The 14,807-nt window shown below is 39.0% G+C and overlaps 1 protein-coding gene across 10 annotated transcripts in view; it reads left to right on the top strand.

Annotated features, from left to right (window-relative positions):
* CHRM3 (cholinergic receptor muscarinic 3) overlaps positions 1–14,807 on the top strand; it is a 465,054-nt gene that overhangs the window by 124,985 nt on the left and 325,262 nt on the right. For 8 of the 10 annotated variants that reach the window (XM_034662432.1, XM_034662431.1, XM_034662430.1 and 5 more), the window contains exon 2: positions 8,567–8,675. The gene's annotated coding sequence lies outside the window, so the exon portion shown is untranslated. Of the gene's footprint in view, positions 1–8,566; positions 8,680–14,807 lie in introns of all 10 variants that reach the window. The other 2 variants (XM_034662439.1, XM_034662435.1) reach the window with 1 other exon arrangement.

Genomic DNA, 14,807 nt, shown 5'->3' with positions numbered 1-14,807 from the left:
GGGTCTGGTACCGCTGCTGCTGGCTGCTGAGCTTGGGTACCGGCTATGTTGAAGATCCTGTCTTTGTGTAAGGGCGCGCATCCTTTGGAAACTGCTCCAGTAAGCATCAGGCGCTGTGCTAGGCGCTGGATGTGCAGGGGTGAGCCTCTGCTGTCATGCAGCTCTCCATGTAGATGCAGCTCCTCGCATGTGCAGCCCGGACTGCTTCTGCCACTTTCTTCCACCAAACGATTGTACCCTTATGAGAACCTCAGTGATGGAATTCGTTCAACACCAAGTAATGTTTGAGGGAAGGAGAATGGACAGAACAAAACTTGGCATTGACGAGGATGCATGTCCATGCGTGCCAGTGGCCAGAGTCTGCGTTCTGTGGTCTTAAACTCAAGTGGAAGCAGCCTTCTAATGGTTAGTATTGGCATTATGCACTCAGCATATCTGGAGCAAAAAGCTCTTAATGCATCTTGTGTCTTGTCTCCAAAAGGGAGAGTTCGTCATATTGCTGCCATATTACCAAGTTGAGAACTTTGAGTGGAGCCCATCACCAGGTCTTACTTAACAGACCTTTATTTTCCATCTAGTATATATTTGAAGGCCTTTACATTTCTTCTTCCTTCTTTGGGCCCTGTGTTTCTTGCATCCCAGACCCACATTGAGTGTGGGATCTGCTTTGTGGAAACACTTCCACGTTCTTGTCAGGCAAATCTTCAGGCTCCTGTGTTGTCCGTGGCTTTGGCTTAGGCTTAAGTAACCTTTCTTATTGGGAAGATTATTTCTCCTGCCCATCCCTACATTTGTTTTTCTGCTTAGGGATCTCTCCCAGCAGTTTCCTGGCCTGGGGCTGCTGTCCATACTTCTGAAGTGTGTTCCCTAGCATCAAGGAGTCAGCCTAATGGAATTCTGTGACTATTGAGAGCACAGTCATAGTAGGCCTGGGTAGAGGTGAGGACTGTGAAGCTGGCTGTCACCTGGGCCTTTGGGGTACAGGCTGCTGCAGCTTGACCTTGACCCAAAGATGTGCCACCTAGCCTAGAATTGTTGATGGAGCAGATTGACTATTTGAAGCATGCTGGGTGAACAATGTGCATTGTTTTCAAGCTGCAAGCCTGCTGCACACGTGAAGGACCCCTGAGATTCATCATTACTTTACTAGGTCTGAGTCTTTGCGCGGCCATCTTACATCTGTTGCTCGTGACTCCACTCTACACTCGGAGTCCAAGAGGCAGAACTAACACTGGACTTACATAGCTTATCCTCATGGTTTCAAGTTTAAGTACCAACATTCTCACTTTGGCTTTGGTTTTCCAAAAACAAAAAACAAAAAACCTGTGGCTTGAGTGCTCTCCATTCAGTCTCAACCATTTATTTAGGAATTACCCATTCGTCTTTCCCTGGGCCCTGACATTAGGAAGTGTTATCACTTCCAAAGACTAAGGAGCATTTGCTGGATTTGTAAATATTCTGATTCCAAAATATACCTGACACATCTCTACCCAAAATACTAGTAAACCATCATCTTTTTTGAAAACTGTAATATTCATGGGAGGTAGCTGTGTGATTTCTGAGTCATAAATCACTTCCTTTCAAGACAAAACTAGGAAAGTGTCCAAAGGCGTTCAAAATGATAGCCATCTAAATATCCAGGCTGGTAAGGGGAAAAGAGAAAACCCCAACGTTAATTTCTGTGTTCTCTTGGCTGCCTTCCTTCTTGCGTGTGCTTCCAGGAACCAAGTCCTTTCCAGGTGTCAGAATCACTGGGGCACTGGCTTTTCAGTACTGGACAGTGAGCCTTCCCTCTAGCAGACAGCATGTAAGAATTTGTAAGGAAGCCATTCCCATTTAGAGATAAATGCATGTGTTGCCTCTGTCCATCTATTTTGGTAGAAAATAGGTTTTAAGATCATAATTAGGTTTTAAGATCATAATTAAGTGGTTTTTTCCCTTTTCCTTTTGTTTCTTAAGCTTCAGAGATGACATTTAAGTTTGCTTTCCTTGGGCTTTATCTCTGGAATCCCTGGCGGGATAGCAATCAGATGACTGAATTCATGGATTAGTTTTGTTGCAGTTTGGTAAAGAAACACCCCTTTAGCCCCTCCTCCAGTCTAGACACCTCTTCGTCTAATCACAATTATTTTTCTTCCCTTTTATCATCCACAAATTAACTGGTACATTGGCATGGATCATGGCCCTTTTTAACATGAAGATTCAGACTTTGATTCCATTTGTTCCTTAAGAACTTGTTCTATTGCTGTGATTTAAGAATGTTTAATCAGGAAGCTCTCTGATACAGAATTAGGTTCTGATGGATAACTTAATTCAGCCTCCAGTTTCCTCTCCCACCCCAAACCCACATTGTAATTCCTTATATGCTCAGAGTCTGCGATGTTGCAGTGAGTTCTTCATTTATGCAGAGCTGTACTCATAGGAATCTTACTTTTCTTCCTAAAAGAATCAGTTAGATTGGGCTTGGTTTCTGCCTTTGCCCACTCATGGCTCTTTGGCTGTGAAATTCAGTCTGTAGGCACCTCAGCTTCTTTGAAATACCAATAGCAACAGTTTGGGAAGATTGTGGAAAGAAAACAAATCCACGTGTAAAGTGCCCATCAAAGTGTTTGGCACGAAGTAGGCACATGAGTAATGCTGACTGTGATAACGCTCCTGCTGAAAAGGACAGGGGGAAAGAAGAGGAGGAGGAGGAGGAGAGGGAGACGAGAAGAGGAGGACTATGGGATGGTTCAAGTCATGAGAGTCTAGATTGTACCATAGCCTTTGGGGAGGGTTTTCCCAAGTATCTCGTCCTTTAATTTAATAGCCCTCATCTTCAATGTGATCACATCGGGTGATGAGAGTCTCTGAAAGGTTTTCTTTTTTTTTCTCTCTTTCAGGAAGATGGCAATAGAAAGTGCTTCCCACCTTCTCTCTGTTGGCCCTTTGCCCTAACTTTCGACCGCCTCTCTGCATTAGCTAACCTCCCTCCACAGCACCCCACCATCAAAAGGCTCAGCCACTTGTCTACCATCATAACATTCTTGAATCATAAGAGAGCTCTTTATCCACAGCCTGTCTCAACCCAATCAGATAATATCGGAGTTAGATTTAAAATTTAAAGTAGAGTTTGAAGCTGCTGTCTCTGTTTTGTAAATTATATATGAAAAAAACTCCTGATTTTTATCCAGTTAATTTAACAGTCCTTACTTAAAATTAATAGAGGTTATTTGGAACATCCGGAAAGCAAATGGAGAATAAGCATGGAAGCTAATTTTCAGTACCACTAGTCTTTGAAGTTTAATAGCTAATAAATATAAACATGAAGTGACAGTTGCCTCATTACGGATGTAAACACATATAAACCTACCCAGTAGCAATTTAAAACAAACTTAAAAATATACCTCCTACTTTGGTTATGCTCGAGCCTTTTTCACCAAGGCTATCATTCTTTTTGATTTATTATTTCCCACCTTAACACTGTAGCTGCCCAATGCAGTTACTAAAATAGTTAATTCTTGCAAAAATTCACTTTAGATTCTTAAAGGGAGAAAGAGAAATACCCACCAGATTATCCTCTAGATAGTGGGAAACCTAGCTACAATGTGTATTTTCATCCGGAATATCACCATGTGCCCTGGGCGTAACCGTTAGTGTGCTCGAACCGTGTACGTATCAGCTGTGGATCTCTGGGCATAATCACTGTGGGAGAAAAACCACCCCCTCACACAGGACCTGCTTCTGATTCCCAGATGACCAGATTTCATTGCTATGCAATCAAGGTCACTTTTTTGTACTTTCTTTCATAGAAGATGCTTTCAATTAAACAGATGTCTTTACATTTTTGTGGCTTTGTTCTGTTATAATGCAAAGGGATTAAGAGGACATCAGTTGCCTCATGAGTGAGGGACACAGGTTAAAACTGCCTTCAGAGTAAAGTCAGGGATGCACACGAGCTGTGAGCTGGATATCCTCTGGCAGAGTTAGCTTTTGGGTCCTGTCTGACCACAAATCAACATGTTTCTGAGCCTCAACTGTTGCTCTTGTCAAATATTGTCTCCCTTTTCCGGTAATGACTTTTGTCATTATCTTTGATGTGGTTCTGCTAAGACAGCATGCTCTCTGTGTGAGATATATATAAATGCTGACTGGAGGAGTGAGCATCGGCCTGCGTTGATTGCTTATGCTAACTGGCAAATATTAAGGTAAACTTGTCTATTTTAAGTAGATGGTTTAAGTTACTCCATTTCACAGAGAAGTTAGCTTCAGTAATTTGTGTGTGTTTTTTTTAAATCTGCCTCTAAATAATTCCATTTCCAATAGCAAAATAAATAAACAGACAAATAGCTCTTAGTAAAACAACAGTAAGTATTCGCTTGCTGAGAGAAAAAGCGAGATTTCAAATGTGGAGAAGTCTGGGATGTTACCACCACTCTTAAAAATGCAGACGTGTCTGCTTTTTTTAAAAAAATAAAATTGAACTCAAGCAAGTTCGCACTTTTCTCAAATAAATTGATGAGTTTCAAATAAGCAAGCTATAATCACATAGTCTTATTTTCACCATAATGTCTTCCAATATTTATTATTTACTCTACATGAAATTGCCTGTAATTTTAATGAGCCTATCATAGCTTTTTATATTCGGTGTTTATAGACACATATCCTTATGTTAGCATAACTTCCACACTTCTTATAGCAAACAAAACATAAGTTTTACAATATAACATTCCATAGCGATCAACTGTTTCCTTTTGCTCAATTATAATAACAGTAGTCACAATAACCACTACTTATTGACTATTTCTACAGCAAGTGTTCTGTTAAGAGCCTCTTTTAAAGAGTAGACACCAAGGCTTAGTTTGTTATGTGGAAATGCCTAAAATTTGATATACTTATGTCTACTCTCTGTGTGACATTTGTGAGGAAAAAACTTGCTAGTCTTTGCGCACCTTTAACTTCCTTCTCTGAGAAAAAATAAGGCTGGAAATAGCTGAGCTTGAGGCTGTACCCAGCAGAGTCTGGCACATAGTAGATGTTCGAGAAGTGGGGAGGATCATCATTGAGAACTACTCCTGAAGTTGATTTGCCCAAATCGGTAAGATGGAGAGATGTATACTATTTTGTGGATATTTCCTGATGGATTTCCAGGATAATTAAGCAGTCGGTGCCCCCGAGAATGTGCGAAGCGTTCATTTTTTATACACCAGAGCCTTACCGGGTTTGCTTTTGCATTCTTCATGTGTTCATTCTTCATTTATTCTTTCAACAAATAACAGGTGCGTTGTGCACCAAGCAGTTCTGAGGTCACTGTTACACTCAGGTTGCTCCAGCATGAAGGAGGTGTGGTCTGTTCAACAAGAGTCAGAAGACTTCGGTGTGGTCTGCACTGCTAGGCCAGTAACAGGCAGGCAGAAATGTATGTGGTGTGTGTGTGTGTGTGTGTGTGTGTTACATGTTTGTCTTCTCCATGAGGCTATAGTTGGTCATTTTGATATCACATCATACCGTATCAATGAAGATGATCAAGATACAGCCTCCTGGTAAAGACACGTGTTAACAGAAAATACACTATGATTTATAATAATAGATTATGCACAGAAGGTCGTGCCTGTATAATTTTGCCCCAGGGATTAAGGATGGCTACAAAATGCACTACCTACTTAAACACTTTCTCAAGTGAATACTAGTTTATCAGTGTGATTAGAAAAGGGCTCAATGTTCGAAAGTGTAATCTCCCCAAAGGAAGCAGAAAATGCAGTCAGGAGAGACCTACCTGTCCAGCAACCATTTTCCTATAGCTGTAACAGTCACGGTGGATGGATGAGTATTAGTCCAGGAGGGTGGGAAGGTAAACAGGGCTAGACCCGGAAGAAGATAGGAAGCTGGTAAATATCACATACGTCCTATGTGACAGGTGGCACGCTGGACATTTTAAGTGTATTTTTTCTTGTAAGTTTTAGAATAATCCTGTTTTAGAGGTGATGGAATGAGACTTTGAATATGAACTTGTTCAACTTCATACAGCAGGAATATGGTGGATCTTCTGTTTAGAGCCAAGTCTTTGAGATCAGGACCCCTCTTCTCTTCACCAAGATGCAATTAATAGTTAAATGGGAAACCACTTAAATGGCTTCTCATTTATGTGGGTTTAATTAACTTCTGTGAAGGTAAATCTTTGGGATTTTGTTTGTGATGTCTCAAACTTCATTGAGAGTACGAAATAGATGCTCTAGAAAACTTATTTTCACTTTCTTTGGAGTCTTTCAAACGTAAATGTTTCCTCTTCATAAAGACAGCATGGTTTTCCTTGTGCTATGTAGCAGGTCCTTTTTTTTTTTTTAATAGTATTTTTAAATTATTTTTTAAGTTTTTATTTAAATGCCTGCTAGTTAACATACAGTGTAATATTAGTTTCTGGTGTACAATTTAGTGGTTCAACACTTATGTAAAATACCCAGTGCTCATCACAACAAATTTTTTTTTATAGGCGTTAGGCCTTGCTTACCTTCATCACCCCCTTTATCCATCCTTAGATATGGCCAATGAGAACATCTTGGCCTGTTGGAGGATGACACTTACCCTGGTGGCCAGCTTTCTCTGTCCATCCTCATTGGCCTAGCCTGTGTGCCAGATTGAGTGTGACTGAATCTCACTTCCTTTCTGGCGCCTCCTCCAGAGAAAAGCCCCACTGCCCCCAAACAAGGCTGGCCATACTCAGTGCAGCTGTTGCATTGCCCCTGGGACCCCTCCCATCTTCTGGAAGGATTGGATTCCCACCCCCTGCATGCAGTCTGCCTGAAAGCACCCTCTTTCCCTAATATCATCCCCTCCAAAAGGAGAACTAACAATTCTCTAGACCAGAAACCAGCCAACCATTTCAAGAAAAGGTCAGATAGTTGGTATTTTAGACTTGGTGAGTCGTGCTATTTGTCACCACCTCTCCACTCTGCCATTGGAGCACGGAAGCAGCCAGAGAGGAGATGTAAATGAATGGCTGTGGCTGTGTTCCAATAAAACTTTATTTATAGACTCTGAAATTTGAATTTCAAATAATTTGCAGGCTTCTTTTGATTTCTTTCAACGATTTAAAAATGTAGGACCCATTCTTAGCTCAAAAACAGGCAGCAGGCTGCAGTTTGCCAGCCCCTGCTCTAGACAGACAGTGCACCACGGTGCTCACTCGTTCCTTGGTGGGGTCAACTGGGGTCTGACCACTGGGGTGTCTGATGTAGCTCTTTCACAACAGCATCTCCAATCCAGAGCAGCTTTTCCTAGTTCCTTCCTAGAGCCATTAGTCATTTCCATTTGCTCCTGTCTTTGTGCAAGGGGAGGACTGCACTCAAGGATCTGGTCATAGGTGAAGGTGGTTAGGTTCTGCTAGCAGGCTGATACCTGATCTGGGAGTGAAAGGAGAACGCTTTTTCTCTGGAAAATTTCTTTGTCTTTAACCTTCTGCTGTTCATCAGGAAACCTCTCCAACTGAAGTAAATTAAGCTGATCACTTTGTAATTCTTTGAGTGAACATATTTGACCTTAATTCACACGATTTTTCAGATTACTTATTCTACTTTTTTTTCTCTTGAGATTGTGTTGCAAACAGGAAGATAACTTTGGCAAGTAAATGAAAGGATTGATCAAACAAGAGTGTGAATTTAGACAAAAAAGATATGCCAATTCCTACGCTGGGTGTTGCCATTTATTTGTTCATTCACTCAGCAAATATTTACATGTGCCAGGCACTAAATCCCAAAATGAAATCTCACTTTATAGCTCTCCATACAGTGATGAGCGGAGTACCATGCTTGTCATCCAGAGAGCTACAGGGGAGGCAGAGATCAAGGAGATCATCTCTGTGTGATCCTCTTTGTATCTGTTACTCACACTGGAGGACTAAGGGGTACAAGTAGGTGTGGGACAACGCATGTGCCTACACACTCCACGTAAGAGGGTGAAAGAGCATGGCTCTGGAGGTCAGAGTCTGTGGCCAGTTGCTCTGCTGAACCTTGAACGTTGTAAATGAGGAGACTATGTTGCAGCTTAAAAAAAGGTCATACACGAGCGTGATAGAGTGTTAAATACATAGGCCCTAAAAAAATTCTGCATCCAAGGATGTTAAATATGCCTTTTGTTTTGTTCCTTTTTTTTTTAAGAGACGGAGAGAGAATGAGAGTTGGGGGGGAGGGGCAGAGGGAGAGGGAGAGAGAATCTTAAGCAGACTCCATGCCCAGTGCAGAGCCCTATGCAGGGCTTGATCTCACAACCCAGAGATCATGACCTGAGCTGAAACCAAGAGTCAGACGCTTAACCAACTGAGCCACCCTGGTGTCTCTGTTTTGTTCTTTATTGGCAAATGTATAGCCTTCCAGTAATGTTATAGCAATTCATTACTATCTACTACTTCCTAATCAGACTTACTTATCGACTGCTATACTATGCTTTGTGGGGAAAACAGAGAGGTGTGAATTAAGGCCTCTCTGCTGGACTGTCAAACATTTTTTAATGCTGTAGGTTGGAAATATACTCTTGTATGAAAGATATAAAATAACATTTGTTGACTTTGCTATCTCTTTGTGTTTCTTTTTAGATCTGAACGGTGATGGCACACATTTCGGTTACAAGTTGTTCAGTGAGCTGTGGATCGACAGAACTATAAGCATTCCTGCTGTGGTGCACGCCTCGAAGTCCCTTCACTAGTAGGTATTTTCTATTCAGTATCATTTACGTGGTTATATTGAGATCTTCAACAGAATATACATTTACAGTGAAAAATGTGCAAGATACATGTGTTTGTGTTGATGCTGTGAATATGGCTAGATTTATTCTGGTTATGTGACAACCAATTGCAAAATGAAAGAACAGGTTAGAATGTACCTGTTACGTGTGTGCGTGTCCAGAGCAGAGTTTAGAAGTATAGAATTTTAACTCTCCTTGGAGTAAAAAATGTCACTGGAAAGTTGCAATGTCTTTTGGTTCTTTAATATCATATAATCTGGCAGTATAAAAATTTTATCTAATGTAATGATTTGAAACGGTTCGATTTTATTGTAGTTTTAACCAACAGGATATCTGATGATGCTTTCACTTACCCAAGTGTCATACGGTAATTGATACATGGGGTTTATGGTTTAATGGAAAGAGAATTATACTATGTCAGAAAACCTTAATCTTATCATCTGACCAGTTCCTTATAACATGAAGATACAGTATATCTGTGTAGAGTCCAGGCCTCAGTTCCCTCTGTCTGCAAAATGAGAGGAAGAATTTCTGCTTTACCTAATTCATAAGATTACCTTAGAGGTCCACTGAGATAATAATATGAAATTACTGTTTAACCGCAAACCCCATAAAAATGGTATGGCTGTGGCTGACTCATATTTCAAGTAGCGAGTTGGACAAAAGTTGTGATCATATTGCTCTTTATTTTTTTTAAGTTTTTTAAATTTAAATTCCAGTCATGTTGACATACAGTGTAACCTTACTTTCAGGTGTACAATTTAGTGATTCAACACTTGCACACATCACTCCCTGCTCATCACGATGGGTGTGCTCCTTAATCCCATATACTTTGCTTTTTAAGTTGGTTAATACAGTTTGATATTTTGCTTGTTATTTCCCTAAAATATAAATGATAAAATCATAATTTTAATTCATAACTCAAATGAATTTCTCGTATTTGAGAAAATTATGTTTAAATTTTGAGAAACATGTTTCTCATGCACACTGCACACACCAGTCCCCACCAGCCATAAGAATTGGGCTTCTGCTCCTGATTTCCATGATACTTTATTAGACTTAATTTTGGGTGTTTGCACTTGGAGGAGAAAACATTCATTAGGTACTTGTTATGTATAGTTTAATTTCAGGATACTGAGGAAATGATATAGAAATTCAATCAGATATTATTCATTTGGTTTAACATATTTAATTCCTTTTCCCTGCCATCTCTTTAGTACCTCATATGACTATTCTCTTGCTAACAGAATGCAGCTACTCAGTTTAAAGTAAAAGATTGAAAATAAAAGTCTTAAATATATTTAGTAAGATTGAGAAAGACTCTTTCACTAAAATTAAACAAGTTGTTATATAACCAGGCCAGTGCAATGAGACTGATTTGCAAATTATTCTCCAGAAATTGGATATGATTATTATTGAAGGGGCAATGGTTTATTACACGAATAAAGTGTTTGCATTTAGGTGACACAAAAACCTTAATAACAGGTAACATATATTCACTTGGTAATATTGTAACATAGTCCTGAAGTATGGGGGCTGTCTAGAGTTAGATGGGGGTTGCAACCTAATTCTTTCATTTTCCAGCTTTGCGATGTTGGACAAGTTACTTAACCTCTTTGTGCCTTTGTTTGCTCACCTGTAAAATGGGTCTAATAATAAAATTATTTATCTCATAGGGTTGTTGTATGGATTACATGAGTTAGTAGAGTCAAGTGCTTAGGGGTGCTGTGTGATGCTTAGTAACTCAGCAGCATTAATGGTTATTATTCACTGGACAAGTGTGGGATTATGGTGACCAACACAGACTTTGGAATCAGAAAGCCCTAGGTTCAAAACCTTTCATTAATTTATGGTGGACCTGGTCACTGAACCGTTTAAAGTCTCAGTTTCTTGGCGGGGCGGGGGGAGGAAATAATTAAAATATACTTCACACTGCTTTGGTTAGGATGGTTTACAAGAGCATCTGGCAAGGAATGGTAGCCAATACCTGCATCGAGAGCTGTGAAGATACAATCACAAATTATTATATAATGCAGTTTTGAAGTAATTTAAATCAGAGATTCTCTGATTCTGAAAATGTCCTTCTTGCCATATGTTATATTTAGGGGACTTTTAGAAATGTGCCCAATGACAAGATTTGCTTTGTTAGATCCAGAATTTCAAAAAAGATAAACAAATAATTTAAATCAAATCATAAAATGCACACATAACTTAAATATGGCATCCTGACTTAAAAAAAAAAAACCATTAGCCTTTTTAGGCCTATCAGGCATATCAGCTCAGTGTTTAATTTGTAATGAAGATTGGACTGTTACCACATTTAAAATGATTTTCTTTTCTGGAAAAATAGGAGGAAAAGAAGAAAAGAGGTGGAAATGCAGAACCTGTGTCACAAAACGATGGGGGAAAGGGCTTGCTTCTTCAGTTCCATGATCATGTAGTCTAAACCACGTTGTGTGCTTATTCTTGTTATAGATAAAATTAAGGTATTGTCCTTGGGCTCATATTGGACAAAATTTGGTGGTTGTACTGGGTGACATATTTTAAATGAGTCATCACTTTTTCCCAAGGTGGGAAATCCTGATAATTTGGGGCAGTGATCTGAGCCAAGAGCCAATTGCCTGGCTGCCATGTATCACTCAGAACAGAAAGCCAAGCCTCCTTGCCTCACGTGTCAATTAAAAACCATCTGGAACAGTGTCAGTGCTGGTCAGTCCCACTCTGTGGCCATCCATATCAGCACCCAGAGAGTCTTTCCCACGTGAATTTAACCTGACTTGTTTCCAATTCAGATTGTCATATTCTCGGTAGCTGCTTTGTACACTCCTCTTACTCTTCCTGTTTATTTTTACAGCAGTGTTAGCCTTGAAGAGTTTGCCCAGGATGAGGACAGTCATGGTTGGGGAGGAGGGTTTTGAATGTAAAGGTTTTGGAGGTGCATTCCTAGCTAATAGCCCACATCCCATGGATGTGTACTTGGGGACCTTGCTGAGAGATGACCTTGGTGTTTCTTCTGAGCTCTTTCCACAGGGCTCTGCATCGTTCCATACTTTCAGTCCTTCTGTGTGGTCGACATTCACACCTTGAAGTCGTGTATTAGGATTTAGAGTGTAATGAAAAGAAAAAGCAGAGTCACGGTGCTCATCCAAACAAATGGTTTCTCATGTGGCCCTACTTATTTCCATGGCCATTACATATTTGTGATGTCTATCTCAAAAATTATTGGTGACTTTAGGAGTGTCCTTTAAAGGAGTCGAATTTTATATACATCCATGGAATATATATATTATTAATCTGAATAGGGGAAGGTGGAATGTGTATATTGAGTAATTCAACACTCCTGTAGGTCTGAGCTGGTTTTATTGTTTTGTTTTTTAAGAAATACAGAGATGGGGGCACCTGGGTGGCTCAGTTGGTTAAGCATCTAAGGCTTGGTTTAGGCTCAGGTCATGATATCAGGTCCTGAGATCGAACCCTGCATCGGGCTCTGCACTCAGCTTGGGGCCTGCTGAAGACTCTCTCCCTCTCCCTCTGCCCCTCCCCATGCACACGTGTGCTCACTATCTCTAAAATAAATAAATCTTTTTTTTTGTTTTAAGAAATACAGAGAAAAACAACCAAACCAAAAAATCCCCTCTAAGTCAGTAAACAAAATCCTCATTATGTAGGCACAAGAAATTTTATCTGGAACTTATTTTAGTGGCTGTATATAACTCAGAAGCGGACATCAAACCATTCTGTTTAATGTTTATTCTTGAACAGTACCATTTTAACAGGAAAGACCTTTGGGTCCACTAAACCAGTATTTTAACCCTCAACATTCATCTTCGTTACGTAATGTACATCAGTTATATACAGAGGAGTCTAACTACAGGGAACTCTAAGTAACATACCATATCTCAAGCCATTCAGCTTTCACAGATGGCTGTAGGTAGGTAAGTGGAAAGCATTAAGCCAGTAAAGATGTATTTAAGAGAGGAAAATGGGCCGACAGTTTTCAATGCATGAGCTATTTTAGATTGACATGCTTCTAGCAAAGAGGGATAATGTTTGAATAAATCATATATCAAGAATATTCATTCAGTTGTATAAGCAGAAATATAGGACTAATTTAATCACAATATTAAAAGCTCTGATAGGCTCCAGAAAGTAAAGCGCAATACAGCAAGAATAATATATTATCGAAAGAAGTGGGTTGTGTTTTTTTTGTTATTCCCAAAGGTAGCACTTGAAAAATTTCCAGATTGTTTCCAGATAACTTTTTAAGTCTTTATTTTATGTATTTGAAGATTAGAATATCTCAGTGACTATTTTCTGACATTCATTTTAGCTAAAGAATTTACAGTCGTGTGTTGAAATATAGTAATAATAATGGTGACTACCGTCTACCAAGCTAGTAACTTACAGTCGGGTTCCATCTCAAAATGTGCCATGTCATCATGTCATCTTCACAACAGCCATGTAGGGACAGCCTCATCACCTTCTTTTTACGAAGGACATGTATAATGTGCATTATACAGTACTGATTCACATGCATACTTACATAACCTAAATTTGTAACAGCCTCTTCACTGCAGGATGGGCGTATACATATGGAAGCATATCATATTTTATGAAAATAGAAAACTAATTTGATTTTTGAAATAAAATTAATTTTGAAAATATAATATGCTTCAGGTTTTCAGCCATGTTTATTTCATATTCTAGAGAATAAATAGCTTATAAAATTATAATTAAAACTTTCCCCTTTTATCCTTCTGCAATGACTGATAGGAATAAAAATGAAAATCTGCACTTATTTGAGACCTGTCCTCAGTGACAGATACAAGCAGGTGTCTTTCAGGAAAATGCATTAAAAATGCACTTTTAAGACTGGACAGTTTATCCTTAAAGTTAAATAATATTTTATTTGACATATTTTCTTAAGTCTTATATTTTTTTCTTATAACTGGTCAGTATAAATGCCATGAAATCAGCATGGGTTTCATAGTGAAATTGATTGCTTCAACAAAATTGAGCCTAAAACTCTTGGTCTCCGACAGATGTCTTCTCTACACCTCACCAAATGCTTTCACATTATTCTCTCCTTTCAGCTCAATTAGTTGAAAAGAATTTTATTGATTTGTCTCATATTTTGCCTCTCTTTCCAACGGACAGATACTAACACTGCTTTACTGTCCCTTAGATGTGCCCTCAATGGATCCATTTTCCCCAACAAGGAACACATAAATGTAATAAAAAATAAGCCTGGGAAGCAGAGATAGTTTTGAAGAAGCAGTGGTTTTAACACTTGCTGTTAAATAAGGAAGGTATTTATAATCTGTTGAAGTCATTTAAAACTTGTGGGGACTAAATAATCTGAAAGAAAAATCATGATTTGAATTACATTAGTTAATACTTGAAGCTTGAGAACTCAGGTATTCCCTTTATTCATTCAAAAAGTATTTCTGGACCTCCTTCTATGCAGTAGGCCCTGAGCCTGTGAACAAGAAAAAAATCCCTGTCCTCACGGAGATTTTCTAGGTAACCACTGAAGAGTGGGGAGCAGGAGGTATGAGGAGGGAGTCCAGTGTGTGTGTTTATGTATATATATACATACATATATATATATAACTTATTTATTATAATTTACTTATAGTGATATATATCATTTAATATATGTATATACAAATAGTAATAAATTCAACTTTACATAAAAGCAGTTGCTTTTTACAGCAAAAAGAATTCTTTCACTGAGTTTTCTCGAAAGCGTAGTTTTAGATTACAAAGTTGGAAATTCTTACCCGTCAAAACTCCATATTTTGATCACTTCCAGAAATGAAAATTTTGATAAACGATGACAGTCTTTGTTTGAAAATGGTTTGTGTGTTTCCTATCTTGTTTTCTTAATTCATTGTAAGATTATTTGTAGGTGCTCCAGAATTTAAAGGAGAAATCCTCAACAAGACTATTTTGTGCCTCATCAGATTGCACTGATAGGGGCTTTGTTTATAGGGGCTAAGGGGGACAGAAAACTCACACGCAGCAAATGTTGAGAATTCGTTCTTTCTGATAGCTGAGTAATATTCCATTGTATATATGGACCACAGCTT

Source organism: Ailuropoda melanoleuca, chromosome 6 (genome assembly GCF_002007445.2).
Source record: "Ailuropoda melanoleuca isolate Jingjing chromosome 6, ASM200744v2, whole genome shotgun sequence".
Classification (NCBI taxonomy): domain Eukaryota; kingdom Metazoa; phylum Chordata; class Mammalia; order Carnivora; family Ursidae; genus Ailuropoda; species Ailuropoda melanoleuca.
The sequence above is the reverse complement of the archived record's forward strand: the minus strand, read 5'-3'. Positions and strand labels throughout refer to the sequence as shown.